The 24,236-nt window shown below is 41.3% G+C and overlaps 1 long non-coding RNA gene across 3 annotated transcripts in view; it reads right to left on the bottom strand.

Moving 5' to 3' along the window:
- The window catches only part of LOC125483281, a 107,157-nt gene that overhangs the window by 64,185 nt on the left and 18,736 nt on the right, over positions 1–24,236 (bottom strand). Inside the window, exons 3-4 of one of the 3 annotated variants that reach the window (XR_007262236.1) lie at positions 20,013–20,051; positions 9,542–9,786 (exon numbers count right to left, since the gene is read on the bottom strand). This is a non-coding gene — a long non-coding RNA (uncharacterized LOC125483281). Of the gene's footprint in view, positions 1–9,541; positions 9,787–12,212; positions 13,896–20,012; positions 20,052–24,236 lie in introns of those variants that run through there. The other 2 variants (XR_007262234.1, XR_007262235.1) reach the window with 2 other exon arrangements.

Below are 24,236 nucleotides of genomic sequence, written 5' to 3'. Positions count from 1 at the left end.
CAAAAAACTGCTGCTTGGCCTGCTAACTGTATGGCCTTTTGACACAAATGTTTCAATTCGGGTGCTCTCTATGTTCTTGCAAACTTACAAACTGCTGCTCGCAGACATCCATTTTAAATCTTGAAGCATAGAAAAAGCTTTTAAAGGGACCACGTAATGCCTTCCCCCCTAGCATTTTACAAACACCAAATTCTAACTTCCTGCCTCCCAATCCACAAACACCAAATTCTAACTTCCTGCCTCCCAATCCACAAGTACTCCACCCAACTTTGCAACAGGAACCAAATTTAAGGTTTTAGAGTAGGTTTGTAGCTCGGGTTATGGATGTTGTGGTTGGTTGGCTCACCAAGCTGGTTTGTTGTTCAGTTGTTTGCGGAACAACGAACCAGCTCGGCGAGCCAATCAACCACGACATGAACCAAATTTCTATATTGTTCTTTCAACAGTAACTTTAAATCTGTGCTCTCTGGTTACTGGCCCTGCTGACAATGGAAACTGCTTTGTTTTATTTACTCCAAGAGTCATAGACATGTACAGCATGGAAACAGACCCTTCGGTCAAACTCGTCCATGACGACCAGATATCCTAAATTAATCTAGTCCCATATGCCAGCATTTCACCCATATTCCCTCTAAAGCCCTTCCTATTCATGTACCCATCCAGATGCCTGTTAAATGTTGTAATTTTACCAGCCTCGACCACTTCCTCTGGCAATTCGTTTCATGCACACACCACCCTCTGTGTGAAAACGTTGCTCGATTAAAACCTCATGGTTTGGAACATTTCTGTCAAAGATTCTTTTTAGAACAATCTGGCTTCTTCAGTTTCTCCACATCATTGAAGTCAATTATTCCATTGCATCATCTCCAAAACCTTGACATCATTCCTATAATTTGATGCCAAAAAGCCTAATCGGTATTTTAATGAATACTGAGTTTAACATAGTCGATTCTGTACACTCTAATACAATTACTAAGAATGCAAATCATGAATGCTTTTTTTAAACAGTATTCCGAATTTGTCATACTACCTTACAGATCTGTTTACATACTCTTTCTGGTCTCTGTGTTCCTTTAAAATCATATGGACCAATCCATGTGATATCACTGGATGTGTGTGCAGGCCAGGAAATCCTGAACATAGTCCCCAGAGACTGAAGGGATATATGGCAAGGAAACCTACTGCCAACCTCTACTCACCAGTCCCTTTAATGGTGAATAATATTGAGAATAGCCTCTGAAGAAATTTAATGGAAGAATCAGGTTATTTTGTTTCTCCTTACATGAATTGTGATCTTTTAATTTTGGTCTGTGAACCAACAAAAAGTTGGAGCTGTAATTTTCTCTCATAAATATTGCTAGTACTGGATTGTTCATTTGCTTTTGTGGAAAGATTTTACTGATCTATGGGTCACTGTAAACTCAAATATCAAATGAGTAACTATTTTTGAAATTTAAAAGCCTTGCTCACTAATTTCATATACAATTTGTGATGAAACTAAGCGTGCCTATTTCCACCACCATAACATTAGCGGATTTTTTTGTCTCTGTCTCAGCTCATCATAGACTTGACTATTCCAACATATCCCTGCTGGAGGCCTGAATGACTTTGCTTCCAGACTGGGCATGTACCTGGCTGTAAAGCAAACAAGGCAATAAAATAATCCACTTAACGTTATTCTCACTGCTCCATTTAGCACAGATACTTCATTCCATGGTTATATAGTAGTGTAGGCGTTGGGAAGGCACAAGTCACAACTCTACAATGAAGATATCCTCCATCCTACAGTCCAAAGATGTGCAGTTTAGGTGGATTGGCCATGCTAAATTGCCCATAGTGTAGACTAAGTACAGTAATTGCAGGGTTCCAGGGATGGGATAATGCTGGAGTGAGTATTGGTATGGATTCGATGGGCCAAATGTCCTCCATTCACACTATAGGGATTCTATGAAAAATCAGCTGCACTGTGCAGCGTTGTAAACTATATTATGGGTTATTGAACAGGTGGCATTCATATTGTTTCATGCAATGTATTGGGACACGTCATGCAAAACGCAACTACATCACATGAACTTTATGTAATGTTCCAACTCTTTGCCATCAAAATGGATACATCGGACATATCAAACTGAACTGATTCCAGTTCAGATATAACTTCAAACTCACTTCTATTCCAAAAACTTTTTACATTGTTTATTCTCAAGATTTTATGCATTCCAAAGAGGGTGCACTAGTCCACTGGTTAAACACTGCCCTAGTAACCTAAGATGAGGAAGAGGAAATTGATTTATACCAGCAATGCATAACAGGCTCCTAACAAACCCGCAGTTAATTTTTCACTCCACTAGTTTTTATTTTCCATTAACTTGAAAGGAATGCCAAGATTTTTTATTGCAACCCAATTCAGAAATAACAGCAAGAATAGAAAGAAAATCCAAAAATGTTTGAACTGTTTTCTATGAATTTGAGAAGAAATAAGATTGCATGGTGTAAAAAAACAACCTGCCAATTATTTACCTGGACATTTCTCATTGCTGGTGTACACTAAAATCACCCCCAGAAGTTTAATTCAGCATGATAAATCATGAAAAAGAACGACAGAAAGAACCACAGATGCCAGAAACCAGAAACTAAACCAAAAATCACTGGAAAAGCTCAGCAGGTCTGGCAGCATGTGTGGAGAGAAAGCAGAGTTAATGTTTCAGGTCCAGTGACCCTTCTTCAGACTGGCTGTGATTAGGAAAAGGTTGCTATATATGCTGAAGATGAATGGGGTGAAGTTGGAGGAATGAATAATAGGTGGAGATAGAAGCCAAAGAGAGGGAACAGCAGTTGGGCAGACAAGGGAATGGGTAAAGGTCACTGTGGGACCATTAGTAGCTGACAATGGGAAGTTTGTGGTAACAGCCCATGAGATGACAAGGCTTGGTGTGTGGGTGTTGGGGTAAGAACATGGGAGAATATGCTCAGGCCTGACAATTATTGAATTTGATATTGAGTCCTGAAGGCTGCAGGGTCACCAAGTGTAAAATGAGATGCTGTTCTTCCAGCTTGTGCTGAGCTTTGCTAGAGCACTGCAGCAAGCCAAGATAGAGATGTTGGCCATGGAATAAGGTGGTGTATTGAAGTGGCAAGCAACTGGAAGCCCAAGATCTTTTTTGTGGACAGAATGTAGGTGTTCTGTAAGGTGGTCACCCAGTCTGTGCTTCATTTCCCTAATGTAGAGGAAACCATATCATGGAAATTATGAAATTAAACTCAATAATTTGTGGGCTGGTACCAAAGAAAAATATCAAAAAAGCTTCTGGGTTGCTGCAAAATCCTAATCTTCACATTCTGTGAATTACTTGCCACCCTGCTTGTTCTGGTGCAGGTTAGAGAATAATTCCACATTATACAAGCAACTCTCAATAACTCCTGAGCAACCAGAACTAAGTAATAAACAGCATCTAACCAGAGGTACCCACATTCTAAATATAAACAATAAAATTTCATCAGCTCAGGGTAGGCAATGGCCTAGTGGAATTATTGCTAGGCTATTAATCCAAAGACCCAGGTAATGTTCTGGGGACCTGGGTTCAAATCCCACTTTGGAAGATAGTGGAATTTGAATTCAATAATAATCTGGAAATACAAGTCTAATAATGACTATGGAACCATTGTGATTGTCAAGGAAAAAAAGACACATCTGATTCACTAACGTCCTTTAGGGAAGGGATTCTGTCTACAAGTCTGGTCTAGCCCACATGTAAGTCCAACTCCACAGCAATGTGGCTGATTATTAACTGCTCTCTGAGCAATTAGGGATGGGCAATAAATGCCCACATCCCATGCATGAATTAAAAAAACATTTCCACTTTAGCCAGAAGATGTTTTAGAGGATATTAGGAGATTAGCTTCCAGGACAGCGCTGCATGCTACAAGAAGCTCAATAACCTCACCAGAGTTATCAAGGTAACTCCCAATCCTCTAGCTTCTCTACTGTCTCGCTTCACTCACCAACAATCACTTCATCTACTTCTCTTCATAATCACGTGAGCCAATACTGCAACACTTTGTTGCATATGTGTTTCAACTTACTGAATACCTACTTTTTCTATTGCTGTACTCTAAATATTTCATGAGGATGTCATCACCATAGTCCTTCCTTTCTTCTAGAAAATGCTCATGCAACATTTTCAACAGGAGGCTGCCACGAGAGAAAGCCAAGCCTGCCTTTGCATCCCTGTGGAAGAAAACACCCAGAGAATCACAGGCAGAGGGAGAGCCCATGGCAAGAAATGCTAGGGAAGACTTTGTGTGTGGTTTCTTTGCACCTTGTTCATTTTTTGCTTTCTGACTCTTATAACAGATTGCAACTACATTCACTAGTAATTACTATCTCCCTTCACAGTATAAGCTCACCTTTATCCCTCTTTTGAATTTCAGGTGATGAAAGTGCGGACAATTCGTGAAGAGGAAGCCAACCTTTATGAATATGCATCATCATTTGATGTCTCCCAGCAGCTCCCATTCTATCTTGAACTGCTCATGTTCATTCTAAACCTGCAGCAAAAGTACCCAGCATCAAGAAAACCTTCTGATTTAAAGTCAGAATCAAGTTATAGAAGTTAAAAATTGGGCCAAAAATGTCTAGATGTTGACGATCAGCCTAAAAGGACAAACCAGCAGCTAATCTATATGTATTCGGTGGGCCCTTTAAATAACACTGCTGATATGTCCCATTTGGCTGTTGGTTCTGCAAGTTGCTGAAAGAGTTTATCACAGAATGAGCTAAATGCTGGAACATCCCAATGTCATAAATGTGTCCAGCAAACAATAAAGGATCTTTATATAAGAGTTGCTGGAAGGCATTTCCTGCAGTCAGGTATCAGGCATTGTCTTTGGCTTCAGGCCTACCATGAATAGCTTGCTATAAGGAGTATTGCTGCTGAAAATTTGCATCACCTGCAGAAGGAATCACTATTCACTGGGGTGTCGTGCATGTTCTTCTTTGATTAAGAACGTTGGTGATAACACATGTCAATGTTATCATTGTACATTGTGTTCCTTCATGCAAGTGATGGGCAGTTTCAGGGATCGGTTGTCTACATAAAACTCAAACTTTTGCTTGGCAATAAATGTGCTGTAAAGTCCCACATTGTTGTCAATGTAAATATTTTAATATGTTCTGATATTATCTGACCTCATTTTCTCTGAAAATCACAAGTACGAGGTAATTAGTCCCATGTTCAACTTTATATTTTTAGCCAGGCATCCTCTCCCATAATATTGTAAGCACATATAAATCAGATATATGGTGACTGGGATGACCTGAAGCTTAGGAGTTGAGCCTTGCAAAAGTTTTGAGCTTATGTTTTTTTTTGCTACTGTTATCGTTAAGTTTCTTTTGCGTTTCATTGGAATGCACTTTCCTTTTTAACTTTTTTTAGAAATAAAGTCAAAGTTTTTCATGTTACACTCATCAGGACCGAAAAACAAGAATAAATCAACTTAAGAAAGGAATTAGAAGGTCTGGTTTGTTGGGCTATGGTTGGTATGAAGATGCAACAGGAACTATTAACTATCTTAGCTAAAAGCAAACTGCTACCAGTGCTGGAATTCTGAAACAGAAACAGAAAATGCTGGAGAAATTCAGCAAATCTGGCAGCATCTGTGGAGAGGGAAATAAAGTTAGCATTTCAAGGCCATTTTAAATCTCCTTCAGAACTATTATGACTCTCATTGTCAGGGCATTGTCAGGGGAATGCAGCAGGGATTGGTTAGTCATCCTTCCACAGCCTTTTATTTCAGTGACAAAGGGGAAATGTTATGGCACATTCCCTTTCTCTGTAACATTTACGTTCAGGACGTCAATTCCCAAAAATTCAAAATGGCCAACATTAGATTGGCAGATCTTCACGAGTGAATCTTTGATATCTCAATGATAGCCAATAGTCTGTGCCCAGGAAAATCTGTCATCACCTTGAAAGAAGTTCTGATGTTCAGGTCAAGTAACAAGACAAGATGTGATGTTCCAGCAGCCATTCATAGTGTTACAAATGCCATCAAACCCAAACAACACTCGCCATATGATTTTATACAATGGTCCAGCCAACGCAATTCTTGACCCTACTCTGCCAGAGTCATAAAATCAGTCCTCAATATAACCAGCGCAAGTTTCTGTTTTAATGTGCTTAACATGCCTAGAAAATATTATTTCTAGCAATATTTTAACACAGTTATTAATTTATTTAAAATAAACAAATGAGAAGCCTTAGAAAAAAGTGTACAATTCAATTTGAAGCACACTTTTAAACAACATCCTGCAATGTTTAAAGCTATTGGGCTATTTTAGATGCTGCAGAAATAGTTACCTTTACGTTATCAAATACTTTGGCTACAAAGAGAAAAGAGTCTATAGCCTTTGTTGTTATATCATAAATGTAGCTACAAGGTTTAAACCTACTCAAATATTTCAGATGGGGTGATAAAAGGGTAGCTAGAGCTTTCCTAGTTGATCAGGTTGCAGTCTTCACCACCTTTTTCTGCTGTTTCTGCAACTATGCTTTTTCACAGGGGAAGCAATGGCATCATTCTAACTAAGCCTAAACCTATACTTGCTGATTTACCAAGTAGTTCATTGGGTAGCAGTCAGGAGCAGAAACCCTGTTTGATTTTCCTCCTCACTAACCTGGAGGTTCTGCAATTAACTGTAGCATGTCGGATGTGATTATTGGAGATATAGTTAGCAAGTTTGCAGACGACACTAAAATTGGAGGTGTAGTGGACAGCAAAGGTTAATACAGTGTGGAGCTGGAGGAACACAGCAGGTCAGGCAGCATCAGTCCTGATGAAGGGTGTAAACCCAAAATGTCGACTTTCCTAATTCTCTGATGCTGCCTGACCTGCTGTGTTCCTCCAGCTCCACACTATATTTACTCTGACTTCAGCATCTGCAGTTCTTGCTATCTCCAAGCAAAGAAGGTTACCTCAGAGTACAACGGGATCTTGATCAGATGGGCCAATGGGCCAAGGAGTGGCAGATGGAGTTTAATTTAGATAAATGTGAGATTCTGCATTTTGGAAAGGCAAATCAGGGCGGGACTTATACACTTAACTGTAAGGTCCTGGGGAGTGCTGCTGAACAGAGAGACCTTGGAGTGCAGGTTCATGGTTCCTTGAAAGTGGATTTGCAGGTAAATAGGATAGTGAAGAAGGCATTCGGTATGCTTGCATTTATTGGCCATGTACTGAGTACAGGAGTAGGGAGGTCATGTTGCGGCTGTACAGGACTTTGGTTAGGCCAATTTTGAGATGCTGTGTACAATTCTGATCTCCCTGCTTTAGGAAGGATATAGTGAAATTGGAAAAGGTTCAGAAAAGATTTGTAAGTATGTTACCAGGGTTGGAGGGTTTGAGCTATCTGGAGAGGCTGAATAGGCTGGGGCTATTTTCCCTGGAGCATCAGAGGCTGAGGGGTGACCTTCCAGAGGTTTATAAAATCATGAGGGGCATGGATACGATAAATAGGCAAAACCTTACCCCCAGGGTGGGGAAGTCTGGAACTAGAGGGCATAGGTTTAAGGTGAGAGGGGAAGGATAATAAAAGGGACCTAAGGGTCAACGTTTTCACTCAGGGTGGTGCGTGTATGGAATGAGCTGCCAGAGAAAGGATGGAGGCTGGTACGATTGCAAGGTTTAAAAGACATCTGGGCGGGTATAGGAATAGGAAGGGTTTAGAAGGATATGGTCAAAATGCTGGCAAATGGGACTAGATTTATTTAGGATATCTGATTGGCATGGATGAGTTGGACCAAAGGGTCTGTTTCTGTGCTGTATATCTCTATGACTCTATAACTCTATGTCTGTTGCTCTGCAGTCTGACATAAACCAGACATCAAAGCTCAGATCAGAGATAAAATTTGGAACCTCATAGCTTGTTTATCTCCACTATTCATTGCCTTCATTACCTGACCTGAGAAGCGCGAAGCATTTAATGTATTAATATTCAGGAGTGAATTTCTCAAAACTCTCCTTACTCATGTTTTTTATTTCACAAGTATTTTATTTTATTTTTGGACTAGCACAGTGATTAGCACTGCTGCCTCACAGCAACATGGACCCAGGTTTGATTCCAGCCTTGGGCGATTGTGTGTGTGGAGTTTGGACATATCTGTGTGGGTTTCCTCTGGGTGCTCCAGTTTCCTCCCACGGTCCAAAGTTGTGCAGGTTGGTGGATTGGCCATGCTAAATTGCCCATAGCATCTAGGGATGTGTAGGTTAGGTGGATTAGTCATTGGAAATGCAGGATTACAGGGATATGGTGTGGGGGTGGGTCTGGGTGGGATGCTCTTCAGAGGGTCAGTGCAAACTCGATGAGCTGAATGGCTCTGTCGACACCGTCAGGGTTCTATGATTCTATGAAATGTTTAATATTTGCATTCAGAAATGGTGTGCCCTCTTTTTTATGCATCTCTATTGCAACACAAGTGCTTCGTTCATGGGTCTTTATCTGACTGAATGTTCACACATGAGTAGTTGGTTGTTTGGAGCTGATTGAATGGATTCCAGGATAGTGCAATTTGTGTTAATTTATGTGTGCGTGACAAGCCAACTTTCTTACTTCATATGGTCACTATGCCTCAAGCAATGATGTACACAGTCCCATTTCAGAAACATTTATAGCTCAACAAAAATAAATTGGACACGTAGGTGACAAACACTGCATGAAAAGCAATATCTCATTTCATTAGTTGCTTCGCTGACTTTTACAAGACTGATTTGTTTATTCATTATGCTAGAAAGAAACTGTTTGCTTTCAGCATTCTGGCGCAGACAATACAGATTCTTTACAACATATATCTATAATCATTTTCCGTATGCTGCACAGATATTTCTGGTGATATATAAACAATAATTCTATTCACGCTGACGTACATTCCTCCATTCAGGTACTGTAGGATGTTTGATTAATAGCAAAATACTGAAGTGCTGGAGACCTCAAATAAAAACAGGAAGTGCTGGAGAAACTCAGAAGGCCTGGCAGCACCTGTTGAGAGAGAAACAGAGTTGATATTTCGAGTCTCATGCTTCATCTTCAGAACTTTTCCATTTCAGATAGAAAAAAGAAGTACACTTTATGATCAATTCATGAAAGTAAAATATCAAATGCAAAAATTATAGAAAAAAAAGTAAAAATAACATATTAATTAGCAGATTGTAATATTTACATTATCAGGATTAAAGGTTTATGTGTTACAACCAGGGCCGGTTCCTCAATTCTTTTCAGACAGGATATCCCAAATGAGTAAGTTCACGAGTGGGGAGGCAGAATTGGCTCCCCTCTGATTCACACAGCCCTGCCGTTTAAAAAGGATTTATTTCACTCGTGAATACCTTCTTTTCAGACAAAATACATTTATGTTTTAGAAGCAGCCAAATTAAACAGACTTTCCTGAATTAATAAAGAGTAAGTTTATGGTTAGTAAATGCAATAAGAGATATTTAAACAATATATACATACAGGTTATGAATAAGAAGTAAGTCCAAGAATAGACAAAGATTAAAAAATGTTATACAAATTAGTCATCCATGAAAAATAAATCCACCTTGTGGCGGATTTAACCAATCATACTCACGTTGGTAGTTAAACAATTGATTTCAAAATACTTGGCTTTGTTGACTGATTGAAATTCTTTTGTCCTGGTTCCTTTCAACTGTGGCTAGTTCACTACACCCACAGTGAGAGAGAGAGTGGATATTCTGAGTCCCTGAACAAATAGGCAACGGCGAGAGAGTGGGAAACTATGACAAGATTGGAAAAATGAGATTTATGACATCCAGGACAAATAGCCGAAAGTTCCCACCGAAGGTTTTGAATGGTGAGATGAAAATCTCTCTGATGAATATCAAGGAGCCTCTTTGCATGCCACATCTCATTATTACCTAATCTCACCACATTTATATACTGGTTGCCATTTTCCCAGGCAGTGAAGAAAAACTAGGTGGCAACAATTCCTGACATGAAAGTCTGAGTAGGCTCCTGGTGGCTCCAGTTGGCCCCTTTTTCCTCTTGGCCACTATCTTAGAGGGCACGTCTGAAAATTTCAGGGCACATCTTAGGCAGCAACCACCTGCACCACACATCCACAGAATTTGGTATCGGACAAAAGCCTCACCATATGGAAACATAGAAACATAGAAAATAGGAGCAGGAAGAGGCCATTCAACCCCTCAAGCCTGCTTCACCATTCATCACGATCATGGCTGATCGTCCAACTCAATAGCCTAATCTTGCTTTCTCCCCATAACCTTTGATCCCATTCGCCCCAAGTGCTATATCTAGCCGCCTCTGAATACATTAATGGCACATCTCTGACTCTCTTATAATATAGTTCACCACTTCAATACTGCACTTTGGAGCTCACTAACATCTTTGTTTATAAGGCTGTTGAAGATGACGCATCCTGTATGCCCTATCAGGATATGGAGGAGATACAAGAGGCCCAGTGCCCATCATCCGCAGTGCCATTTCTTCCAGATAACCGAGGCACAGTAGTGTTGTTGAGGACGTACCAGGACACCATCACAGAAGCCGTGTCATTTGCTGCAGAAGAATTTGTGAATTGAAGAGCTGGATGGCCATTCCATCCCAGTGCCATCAAAGTTAAAAGCCCACAAATCTGATTCCCAATCTTAAATTCTACACTAATCTTATCAAAAACATACTTTTCAAATGCCCCAAACCCAACCAATAAAGAATAATCAAAAAGTAACATGAAGGAATCTGAAAATGTTCCTTTAAAATGCCAAAAAAAACATTGTGGTGGTCTGCTTTCGGTTTTACACTTCCAGACGTTCAATAAAATGCACCTCACTGAAAAATGCCATACTGTGGAAATATAATTCAGCCATAGACCCATTTGTTTAGTTTTGACATTTTTTGTTCTGTTTACCTGTGATATCACTGTCATAGTGGCAGATGAAGTTTAATTTGGATAAATGTGAAGTGCTGCATTTTGGACAGGCAAATCAGGGCAAGACTTATACACTTAATGGTAAGGTCCTGGGAACTGTTGCTGAACAAAGAGACTTTGGAGTGCAGGATCATAATTCCTTGGAAGTTGAGTCACAGATAGACAGGATAGTGAAGAAGGCATTTGGAATGCTTGCCTTTATTGGTCAGTGCATTGATTGTAGGAGTTGGGAGGTAATGTTGTGGCTATACAGGACATTGATCAGGCCACTTTTGGAATACTGCATTCAATTCTGGTCTTCCTGTACAGGAAACATGGTGTTTAACTTGAAAGGGTTCAGGAAAGATTTACAAGCATGTTGCCAGGGTTGGAGGGCTTGAGCTATAGGGAGAGGCTGAATAGGCTGGGGCTAATTTCCCTGGCGCGTTAGAGGCTGAGGGGTGACATTATAGAGGTTTATAAAATCATGAGGGGCATGGATAAGGTGAATTGACAAGGTCTTTTCCCCAGGTTAACTGAGTCCAAAAGTAGAAGGCATAGGTTTAAGGTGAGAGAGGAAAGGTTGAATAGGGACCTAAGGGGCTACTTTTTCATGCACAGGGTGGTGTGTGTATGGAATGAGCTGTCAGAGCAAGTGGTGGAGGTTGGTACAATTGCAACATTTAAAAGGCATCTGGATGGGTACATGAATAGGAAGGGTTTAGAGGGATATGAATGCTGGCAAATGGGACTAGATTTATTTAAGATATCCGGTTGGCAAGGACAAGTTGGATCGAAGGATCTGTTTCCATGCTGTACACTCTGTATGTGTCATTATAATTATCCTGCACTAACCTTGACTTAACTATGGTCCTCAGCTCTTTTATCACAAAATAAATGAGCATTTGTGGTAGAAGGTGCCTCATTTACTATTATAATTTCCTCTCTAAACAAGATGTTGCAATTACTTCTGCTTTAAATGCATTAATAAGACTTCTTTTACCATCAAAACTCGTTAACTAATCATGGTCTTTCCATTCTTTATCACCCTTTTCTGGAATGTACTAAATCTCCTGAATTGAAGTCTCCCATAATGGTCATTATAAGATGTCTCAGTGCTCTTTCAATTTTCTCTGGGATCTCAGGCTTGATGAAAGCTTGTGTCATTGCTTGTAAAGCACTAGAAGTGCAGAAAAGATGGTGCAATTTTGTTTTAATTTTGTAGGAGGTCTATAATACAGAACAGAAACAAATTTGGGATTTCACCCAAAGAAATTAGAAACACAATAAATATTTTATTATTGTTTCTTCAGATCTTCATACAAGCTCAGTACAGATTTTTAGGTTACTTTTAAATATCGTTTTTCACAATGTGTCTATGTTGGCAAGACCACCAAACAGCAGACTCTCGGCTGTATATGTTCCAGACTCCTAGCAGAGTACTTTTACATGAGTACCGAGGTCACAGTTAGATCATGGGTTACTTCACAGGCTCATCCACATAACCATGAAACACTATCTCAAACAAGACATGATGGAGTCACTAATTTTCAGCACATGTACTGCCATTATTTCAGGGCCTTTCAAAATATTGTCACAACTTTTATTTTTAAATTATGAAACCAAGGAGTCATTTCCCTGCTAAATCCCTGTCGTGATTGGGATCGGGTTGCCCTCATTAACTACAAGGTTCCTGATTGGGGTTGTTAACCTAAACCAATCAGGAAAGCATTGGTTGACCAATATAACCAGGAGAGTAGAATCTCCTCAGTTGAACACTGACTCCGAACTGGCTGGCTACAGCCAGTGTACTATGCACTAGTAAATAGAAAGGTGACTTGGTGATGGGGCTGGCCTCAGTGCAGTTATTTCAGTGGCGACAGGAGAAAACAGGATGTGCTTGAAGAACATTCGCTTGCAATGGTCATCTTGGAGTTGGGGTAAGCATTTCTAGCATCATGCCTCTATTGGGAAACTTGACTTATTTGACCCTGCTGCGGAAGACTGGGCCCAGTATGTTGAAAGAATGCAATACTTTTTCTGGGCAAATGATACTGGGGCAGACGGAAAGGAACGAGTAATGCTTCTGACTGAGTATGGACCTGCAGCATTTTTGGTTGTAAGGGGCTTAACTTTCGCAGAGGCACCAGCATTAAATCCTTCCAAAAGTTGACAGAGTTGGATGAGGAATATTACAACCCCAAACTTCCCCTAATCCTGAGACATTATTGGTTTTATTGGGCTGTTAGAGAACCGGGCGAATCCCTATTGCGATTTTTGACAAAGTTAAGACGACTTACAGAGGCATGTGATTTTGAGTTAATCCTGAATGAGATACTAGGAGACCAATTGATATGTGGGATCTATGATGTAACTATGCAGAAGCACCTATAGCTGAAGCCCAGCTGGACTTCAAACAGGCACTGCAGCTGGCTTTGTCATTAGAAAATGCAGGAAGTAGAGCATGGGAGCTACAGGCATCAGGGAAGTGGACACCCTCACCTGTCCAATTGAGCTTGGGGAACACCACTTGAGTATAGGCAATCACACAGCCTCAAGCAGGGCATGTCCTGAGCAGAGGGACCCTAGGCCAATCCACAGCAGAATCCTCCAACAAAGCCGAGCCTCGGCCAAGTGGCTAATCAGTTCTTCAGGATCTAGGCCGGCAAGCCATTGTGGTTGCTGCCGGCATGCAGACTCAAGACAGCAAATGAGTCCTACAAGGCCTGACCTGAGTAGGAAGACTCGGAGGCCGGTACCCAGAAGAGTGCACACCCTGGAAAGTTTCCCTAGATGTGGGTTAGAACAATTAAATTGCTCAGTGACAACCCAAATCGGAGCCAATTAAAATTAATACTTGGTTAAATCATCACCCAGTTCCCATGGCGGTCGATAATGGTGCAGTTGTATCTGTGGTTCCAGAATCAGTCTTTAACAAGATTCGCTCGAGGTGCCAACCTGTAAGTTTGTGCAAGACGTTAGCCAAACTAAGAACATACACTGGAGAACCATTGCAAGTTAAGGGTACCACTTTGGTTCCAGTCTCCAATGAGAAGCAGTTGGTGCAGTTACTGCTGATTGTAGTAACGGGCTGGGTCCAAGCCTTTTGGGACCGAATTGGTTGAGAAAGATTCACTTGGATTTGCTCAACATTTTTCAGTTCGAAAATGGCTGCCTCAATGATGTCCTGGTGAGAGACCTAGGAGATTTTCAAGAGGGGCTTGGGCCTATCAAAGGGGCCAAGGCCACTTTACATAGTGACCAGGATGCAATTCCGAGAATTTGCAAGACCTGCTTGGTGTCATTTGCCTTGTCAGCAAAAGTAGAGGCAGAAATCAGGAGGCTGGAGAGCAAAGGAATCATCAAACCCAGTGCAGTTAGTAGAATGAGCAGCACCAGTCATATTAATTGTGAGGCCTAGTGGTTCAGGTCATTTTTGGAGGGATTTTAAGCAAATGGTAAACGGCTTCTTGCAGCAGGACAAATACCCGATCACTCACATTGAGGACTTGTAAGCAAAGTTGGCAGGTGGGGGCGCTATCCTTTACAAAGCTGGATATGAGTCACCACTACCTGCAATTGCAACTGGATGAGGAGTTCCAACAGTACACTACAACTAATACCCATAGGGGTTTATATCAATATACAAGACTGTCATTTGGGATATCATCAGATTGTGCTCGTTTTCAGTGGACCATGAAGAACAATTAACAAGGGCTACCCAGGTTGCCATTTATCTGGATGACGTACTAAAAACAGGGAAGACCAATAAAGAGCACTTAGAGAACTTGGACATTGTGTTTAAACGCTCTTTCCAGGCAGGCATGTGCCTTTGACAGGAAAAATGTGTGTTCCAGGTGCCTGAAGTGACCTACTTAGGTTACAGAGTCAACAAAACCAGGTTACACCCATTGGAGGAGAAAGTGAGGGCCATCAAAGGAGCCCCGGCTCCCAGGTCTGTGCCGGAGCTTAGGTCTTTCCTTGGGTTAGTGAATTATTACAGAAAATTCATGTGTAATCTAGCCCCCATCTTGGCACCCTTACACCTGCTATTGAAAAAGCACCAGCCTTGGAAATAGTCACAAAGGAAAGAAACAGCCTCATGGGAGTAAAAAAGCAGCTATCATCATCTAAGGTGTTGGCCAACTACAATCTGAAGCGAGAGGTAGTGCTGAAGTGCGATGCCTCCCCGTACAGTATCGGGGTAGTGTTGGCTCACCAGAACGCCCAAGAATGTATGCTTCCCAGATTTTGGCTAATGCCAAACATAATTATTCCCAGATAGAGAAGGAAGGTTTGGTGGTCATCTTGTGAGGACGTTCCACCAGTACCTTTACAGACAGGAATGTGTCATAGTAACAGATCACAAACTTGTGCTAGGGCTACTGAAGGAAGACAAGGAGGTGCCGCTCATAGCTTCCAGTAGTATTCATCATTGAACCCTCATTTGCAGAGCGTACAAGTTAGAACACCATCCAGGAAGCCAAGTGGCTAATGTGGATGCCTTGAGCAGCTTCCCACTGACAGATACTCCACTGGAGGTGCTCCCTACTGGAAGAGTCCATTCTGGTTTTAAACCTTCTGACACTCCTCCAGTCACTGTGGACAATATGTGACTGTGGACACAAAAAGATCCTTAGCAAAACTGAAATAGCTGGTGGTAATGGGGGAAACAAAATGGCTATCACAATCAGGGTTGAAACCTTGTTGGGCCTGGTAAGACCAGATCACTGTACAGGATGGCAAAGGTGGTTGTCCCAAGTAAAGGTTGCCACCAGATACTGGCCGAAGTTCACAGGGGTTTCCAAGATGAAGACACTGGCAAGAAGATATACCTGGTGGCCAGGGTTGGATGCCAACATAGCTGGGTTGATGGGGGAGTGCCAACAAGGACAAAAATTGCCACCTGCAGCAGCCCAACATTCATGGGAATGGCCGACTAAACCCTGGACTCGGTTTCATGTTGACTATGCCGGTCCTTTCACGGGGCCAGTGTTCCTGGTCATTGTAGATGCCCATTCAAAGTGGTTGGATGTGCATAAAGTTCATTCAGCAAACTCAGGGATGACGATTGAGAAGCTGTGAGCATCGTTAGAGATAGACGGACTCCCGGAAGTACTGGTCACAGTCAATGGGACATCATTTAGCAGCAGGGAATTCAAATATTTTCTAAAGTCCAACGGCAGTCGGTATGTAAGGACAGCATCGTACCATCTTTCGTCCAATGGTCTAGCCTAAAGACCAATTCAAACATTGAAGGCAGGCTTAAAGAAGCAGCGTCAATTGAGACCAAACTATCCCAGTTCCTGTACGATTATAGGACCATCCCACACACAACAACAGCGATAGCTCCAGCGGAGGTGCTAATGGGGAGAAGGCTCTGCACCAGGTTAAACCTGATATTCCCAGACCCGGGGGTGGGATGGGGGGAGAGGAGAAATGGCAGCAGGAATGTCAATGCCAGCTAAATGCCTCCTCTAAGCAAGAGAGACAATTTAATTCAGGGGATGCAGTTTAGAGCCAGAATCATGGAAAGGGCCCTGTATGGGTACAAGGTGAGGTTGACGCAAGGTAAGGTCTCGTGGCTTACAAAGTTCAGGTCAGTGATACAGTCCTGAACAAACACTTGGATCGTCTGAAAGCCATTACCTCACAAACGGGGCAGGAGCAAAACATACCTAGCCCCTCAGTACAGCCAGAGGCCTGGCAAAAACCGCAGGTACCACCCCTCCATCTAGTGTGGAGGAAACCTCAGAGTCCAAAATGGATGCAGTCTCGATACCGTTGCTGTTGGAAGAAGAGGAGGAGAGTCTTCTGAGGCATTCTGGACCCAAGAGACGAGCCACTGTTCAGTACACACTGACTGTGTCTGAGTCCGAGTCGGAGGAACCAGACCCGAGTCAAAAGCGTCACAAGACAAGCTACAAAAAAAGACCAGGCCTGCATCCCCAGATGTGGGAGGATGTCGGGGGAGGTGGTGGTGGTGGATGTAGTGATTGGGATCAGATTGATCTCACTAACTACGAGGTTCTCAATTGGCACTGTTAACCTGGGCCAATCAGGAAAGCCTTGACTGACCAATACAATCAGGAGAATAGAATCTCCTCAGTTCAGGACTGACTTCGAGCTGGCTGGCCACAGCCATTATCCTGTGCACTAGTAAATAAAAGGGTGACTTGGTGACGGGATCCAGCTTCTGTGCAGTTATTTCAGACCCAAAGAAATAATTATTACAAGAAATAATAACTACCATCAAAATAATGCAGAAGGACCCGAAGTAGTTGTGGTTAAAATGTTGCTGTCTTAACTTCACTCTTCCACAAGTTATGGCATCTTTAAAACAACAGGTGCAACCTGTAGTCTGAACCTAACTAATAAAGAGATTTTTAGATAATTCAGTTTATTTAGTTTTACTGTTTATAGATAGGAATCAAATTGAGTTAAAATAGGTTCTTCTATTCGCTAAGATAGCTTACTTGCTACAATGAACAAACTATTAAAGGTAGATAGGAGATTTCTGTCTCATTAATCTGGGCTGCATTCCAAACCACATCTTTGCATTAAAGTATCTTTTTGTTAGACTCATAGACATGGAGATCTCCAGCACAGAAAAAGGCCCTTCTGCCCATTTTAATCCTATTTTCCAGCACGTGGCCCTTAGCCTTGTACGCCTTGCCATCGCGAGTGCATGTCTATATACTTCGTAAATACTATAAGGGTTCCTCCCACTACCACCCCTACAGGTAGTGAGTTCCAGATACCCACCACCCTCTGTGTGAAAGAGATTTTCCTCATGTCTTCCCTAAACCTTCTGCCAGTTATGTTAAATCTATGCCCCCTGGTCATTAATCCCTCCATTAAGGGAAAAAGTGTCTTTCTGTCTACCCTATCTACTCCCTCACAATTTAATACATCTCAATTACGTCCCTTCTCAATCTCCTTTACTCTAAGGAAGATAACCCCATTCTGTCTGACCTTACTTCATAACTGAAACTCCCTAGTCCAGGCAACATGTTGGTTAATTTACTCAGTACCTTCTCCAGTGCTATCACATCCCTCTCATAATGTGAATTCCAGAACTGCACACGTTACTTTTAGTTATGGCCTAACCAACATTTTATACGGTTCCAGCAGAACCTCCTATTCCTAAACTCTATGTCTCAATTAATGAAGGAAAGTACACCTTCTTAACTACTTTATCCATCTGTCCTGATACCTTAAGGGACCGGTGTACATGCACACTGAGGTCCATTTGATCCTCAGTGCTTTCCAGGGTCCTACCATTCATCATGTATTCCCTTGCTTTGTTTGTTCTGCCTAAGTGCATCACCTCGCATAGATCCAGATTGAACTTCGTTTGCAACTGATCAGCCTATCTGACCAGCCCATCTACATCCTCTTGTAGTCGAAAGCTATCCTCCTCCCTATTTACCATTCCATCAATTTTTATATTGTCCGCGAACTTCCGGATCAACCATTCTATATTCAAGTCCAAATCATTTATATAAACCACAAACAGCAGGGGCCCAACACTGAACCCCCTATGGGACCCCATTGGACACAGATTTCTAATCAGAGAAACATCCCTCAACTATCACTCTCTGCTTACCTCCACTCAGCCAACTGTGGTTCCAATTGGCCAAATTTCTTTGAATCTCATGGGTTCTTACCTTCACTATCAGTCTCCCATGTGGGACCTTATCAAAAGCATTGCTGAAGTCCTAGTAGACTACATCAAAAGCATTGCCCTCATATACACATCTGGTCACCTCTTTGAAAAATTCAATCAAGTTGGTCAAACATGACCTCCCCTTAATGGGGCAGGCGATGGCCTAGTGGTATTATTGTCAGACTGTTAATCCAGAGATCCAGATAAAGCTCTGGGGGCCAGATGCTTATCCTGCCATGGCAGGTGGTTGAATCTGAATGCAATAAATATCTGGAATTAAGAATATAATGATGACCATGAATCCATTGTTGATTGTCAGAAAAAAACCCATCTGGTTCACGAATGTCCTTTAAGAAACTGCCATCCTTACCTGGTCTGGCTTACATGTGACTCCAGAATCACAGCAATGTGTTTGACTCTTAACTTCCCTCTGGGCAATTAGAGATCGGCAATAAATGCTGCCTAGCCAGCGACGCCCTCATCCCGTGAATGAATAAAGGAAAACCATGCTGACTATTCTTGATTAATTCCTGTCTTTCCAAATATATTCTAATTCTGTCCCTCAGAATTGCTTCCAACGTTTCCCCACCACTGAGGTAAAACTGACTGGCCTGTAGTTTCCTGGTTTATTCCTTCCTCCCTTCTTGAATAATGGTGCCACATTGGCTATCGCCCAGTCCTCTGGCACTTCTCCTATGGCCAGAGAGGAATTGAAAATTTTGTAAACACCCCTGCTATCTCCTCTCTTGCCTCTTTCAACAACCTGGGATACATTTCATCTGGCCCTGGAGGGTTATTTACTTTTAAGCTTGCCAGGCCACTCAGACCTCCTCCCTGTCTATGCTAATTTCTTTAATTGTATCACAAACCTTCTTCCTGATTTCTGAGTTTTCTATGTTATGTCCTTGAAAACATGTCAATAGATTTCAAAATTGTGAAGTCATTTCCCTTTTCATCACGTGTTTATTGTTTTAAACTCCTACTGTAGAATTATAAAAATCCTTCTGGAAAATGTTAGACTATCTGAGGAACTGTGTTCTTTATTATTTATTAAACTTTATGGAGGTTTCATACTGTTCTCCACCTCTAAGGATACTAGTTGTGGAACTAAAAACCACTAAAGTGCTCCTTTATAATAACAAAATCCTTCTGAATGAGTTTTGCTCATGTTCACTCTAAAAAAGAGTTTTCTTGGGGAGACCGATGCCTCATTTAATCCAAATCTCAATAGCATGCTATCCACAATGCTCTCCAAATGTCTCAAATCATGTTGCTATATTGTGCAAGTTAAAATATATATGATATATCCATAAATTCATATGATATATTCATATATATGTACAATATATCAAAGAAACATTTATAAAAAAGCTCATTGATAAAAAACAAAAGTTCCAGTTCAGTACCTTGCTTCTTCTGATTCATCTGATAATTGAACCGATCATCTGTAATTTAAGAAAACAAATTCTCAGATGTATTTTTCAGAATTAAACTGAATTCCTTGAAACAACATTTTACAAAAGCATATGCTTTTGTGCTCACAGAAATCTGTTTCACAGTGTTTTCTCAGCCCAAAAGAGTCTAAGCAGCTTCTCACATTGCTGGAGAAAACAGTATTTTCCTCTAAGCATTCGTTGGTGTTGGTAATCAACGACACGGTCACTCTCAGTAAACAGAGAATGGGAAGAAAGCTGGTGAGTCATTTTGTTCAGATTTAAAACAAAACCCAAGAAATTCCCACTCCACCCACATTACTTCATGAAAATGCTGGTGGACAATGGCCGTTTGTGAACTTAAATGGGGCTCGTCACACTTCTCGTAAAATGAATTCCGACAGAGTGACAGGAGCTCTGAAGAATTTCACAGATGAAGTTTATTGAAATTACGTTAAATCTACATCCCTACTAATAATTGCAGCAATCACTTTGATTGCAAATCGAAAGATCGTTTTTGAACCAGGTGCAGAAAGTGGGCTGTGAGAGGGCATAGAATACTGTGTATGCAAATCTGTAATTTAAAGTTAGTGGCTCAGATTTTAACTTGCTTCAATCATTGCAAATATCCTACTGGGATTTTTTTATCTTCAAGCTTATGCATACCCACATGACGTGCTCTGTAGTCTACACTTGAAGAGTCATTGAAGAAATAGAATTTTGAGCATCTAGGAGGTGTTCAGCATGAATTCACGAAAGGCAAACCAGCACTTGGTGGTTCAATGATATTTCTCTTGAATTAATGCTGCATGCAGTCAGGAGTAGACATGTTCATGAGACTACAAGACCATAAGATATAGCAGCAGAATTAGGCCACTTGGCCCATCAAAGCTGCTCCACCATTTAACCATGGCTGATATGTTTCTCAACACCATTCTCCTGCCTTCTCCCCGTAACCCTTGATACCCTAACTAATAAAGAACCTAACTTTCTTCTTAAATACACTCAGTTACTTAGCCTCTACGACCTTCTGTGGCCTAGAGTTCCAGAGATTCACCACTCTCTGGCTGAAGAAATTCCTCCTCATCTCAGTTCTAAAGGATCATCCTTTCACTCGTCTCTCCTGCTCATAGAAACATCTTCTCCACATCCACTTTATCCAGGCCTCTCAGTATTCTGGAGGTTTCAATGAGATTCCCCCTCTTCCTTCTAAACTCCATTGAATACAGACCAAGAGTCCGCAACTGTTCCTCATATGACAAGCCCTTTATCCCTGGTATCATTCTTGTACAGCTCCTCTGGTCCCTTTCCAAGGCCAGCACATTTTTCCTTAAATACAGGGGCCTAAAACTGTTCTCAATATTCCAAATAAAGTCTAATCAGAGTCTTATACAGCCTCAGCAGTACATCCCTGCTCTCGTTTTCTAGCCTCTTGAAATCAATGCTACCATTGCATTTGCCTTCCTAACTGCTAAATGAACTTGCAAGTTAACCTTAAGAGCATCCTGAACTACCACTCCCAAGCTCCTTTCTGCTTCAGATTTCCAAAGTCTTTCACTATTTGGAATATAGTCTACATCTCTATTTTCCTACCCACGTACTTAACCTCACACTTCTTTTCTTTGCCCATTCTCTTAACCTGTCCAAGTCCTTCCGTAGCATCAATGCCCCCTTCACTACCTGTACCTTCACCTATCTTTGTGTCATTTGCAAACTTAGCAACAATGTCCTCAGTTCCTTCATCCAGATCGTTAATATATAACATGAATAGATATAGTGCCAACCCAGACCCCTGCAGAACTCCACTAGTAACTGGCTGCCATCTTGAAAAAGACCCCTTTATCGCCACTTTCTGCCTTCTTCCAGTCAGCCAATCCTCTAACCATGCCAATACCTTGCCCCTAACACCATGGGCTCTTATCTAGCAGCCTCCTGTGTGGCACCTTGTCAAAGGCTTCTGAAAAATCAAATGCATCGAATCCACTGGCTCTCTTTTGTCTAACTTGCTCATTACTTTCTTAAAGAATTCTAACAGATTTGTCAGGCATGACCTCCCCTTGATGAAGCTGTGATGACTCAGCCATATTTTACTGTGCATTTCAAGGACTGCGCAATCTCATCCTTAATAATGTACTCTATAGTCTTATTAACAACTGAGATAAGGCTAACCAGCCTATAATTTCCCATCTGCTGCCGTCCTCCCTTCTTAAACAGGAGTGTAACATTAGCCATTTTCTAGTCCTCTGAGACCCTCCCTGACTCCAGTGATTCCTGAAAGATCATCATCAATGCCTCTACAATCTCCTCAGCTATCTCCTTTTCAACCCTGGAGATTAATCTATCCGGTCCAGGTCATTTATCCAGACCTCTCAGCTTCCCCAGCACCATCTCCTTCGTGATGGCCACCAAACTCACCTCTGCCCCTAACTCTCTTGAAGTTCTGGTATTCTCCTGGTGTCTTCCATCGTGAAGACTGATGCAAAGTACCTGTTCAGATCCTTTGTCATTTCTTTGTTATCCATTACTACTTCTCCAACCTCATTTTTCATCAGTCAGTATTTGCTTTTGCCTCTCTCTTGCCTTTTATATATCTAAAAACTCTTACAATCTTCTTTTATATTGCTAGCAAACCTACCATTCAATTTCATCTTCTCCCCACTACTGCTTCTTTAGTTATCCTCTGCTGGATTTTAAAGACTTCTCAGTAATCTTCACCACATTGTATGTTTTCTCTTTTGCTTTTATCTGTTCCTGACTTCCCTTGACAGCCATGGTTGCCTCATCCTCCCCTTAGTATATTTTTTCTTTCTTGGAATGAATTTCTGTTGTGCCCCCCAAATACCCCCAGAAACCCCTGCCACTGCTGCTCCACCATCTTCCCTTCTATGCTTCTCTCTTCCAATCAACTCTGGCCAGCTCTGCATGTCTTTGTAGCTAATGTTACTCAATTGTATTATCATTACATCTGATTCAAGTTATCTGTCTCAAACTGCAGGGTGAATTCTATTATATTATGCTCACTGTTCCCTAGCAGTTCCTTTCCTTAACCGTCTCCATCAAGCACACCTATCACCAAATGCAGAACTGCCTGTTCCTGAGTAGGGTCTACCACAAACTGCTCCAAAACAGCATCCAGTAGACATTCCATGAATTCCTTTCCTTGGGATCCTCTAACTCGATTTTCCGAGTCCACATATATTTTGAAGCCCTTGTCGTGATTATTGTAATAGTGGCTTTCTTACATGCCTTTTCTATCTTCTGATTTACTTTCTGCCCTCGAATGAACACAGGCACAGCTTGCCCAACCTTTCCTCATAAAATAGCTCCTTCATCCCAGATATTAGTCAACTGAAACAAAAACAGAAATTACTGGAGAACTGCTGAAATTCTGAAGAATGGTCACTGAACCCGAAATGTTGATGCTGTTTCCACTCCACACATTCTGCCTGACCTGCTGAGTTTCTACTGCAATTTCTGTTTTTGTTTCAGATTTCCAGCATCTGCAGATTTTTTATACTGGGCAAATGAACCTTCTCTGATCCATTTCCAGTGCATTTTTATCCTTTCTTAAAGAAGGAAACCAAAACTATTCACAATCCTCCAGATGTGGTCTTACCATCACACTGAATAACTTTAAGAAAACATCTCCATTTTTATATTCCATTCCCTTTGTACTAAATAATGACATTTCACTTGCTTTACTTATCACTGTTGCATGTCCATACCAACTTTGTGTGATTTATATACCAGTACACCCAGATCCCTTTGCATCTCAGAGTTCCACAGTATCTTTCCATTTAAAAAACATACTGTTTTCCACTCATCCTGAACATATTTTCCGACACTGTAGTCTCTATATTATAATATCATCCACATTATTGCTGCCTATCTTACGCGCACTCAGATAACCTGTTTATATCTGTTTTCTCCCCTATGTAATAGTCTTTAATAATATCATGCAGCTTCAAATGCAGTCTGAGGGAGGAGAAGAGGGATCTAAAACTAAAGTTTTAAACTTATATAAGGGGAATTATGAGTGCAGGAAGACAAAGTTGGCTGTTCACAACTTATTTTCCCACATTGAGTCATCAGTAAATTTAGCGACCATACATTTGGTCCCTTCACCCTAATCATTGATATATTTATACATCTATTTATATATTTATATCATTTAAAATAGTTGATGGCCCAGCACTA

Source organism: Rhincodon typus, chromosome 6 (genome assembly GCF_021869965.1).
Source record: "Rhincodon typus isolate 14 chromosome 6, sRhiTyp1.1, whole genome shotgun sequence".
Classification (NCBI taxonomy): Eukaryota; Metazoa; Chordata; class Chondrichthyes; order Orectolobiformes; family Rhincodontidae; genus Rhincodon; species Rhincodon typus.
This window is presented reverse-complemented; position numbering and strand designations above follow the sequence as displayed.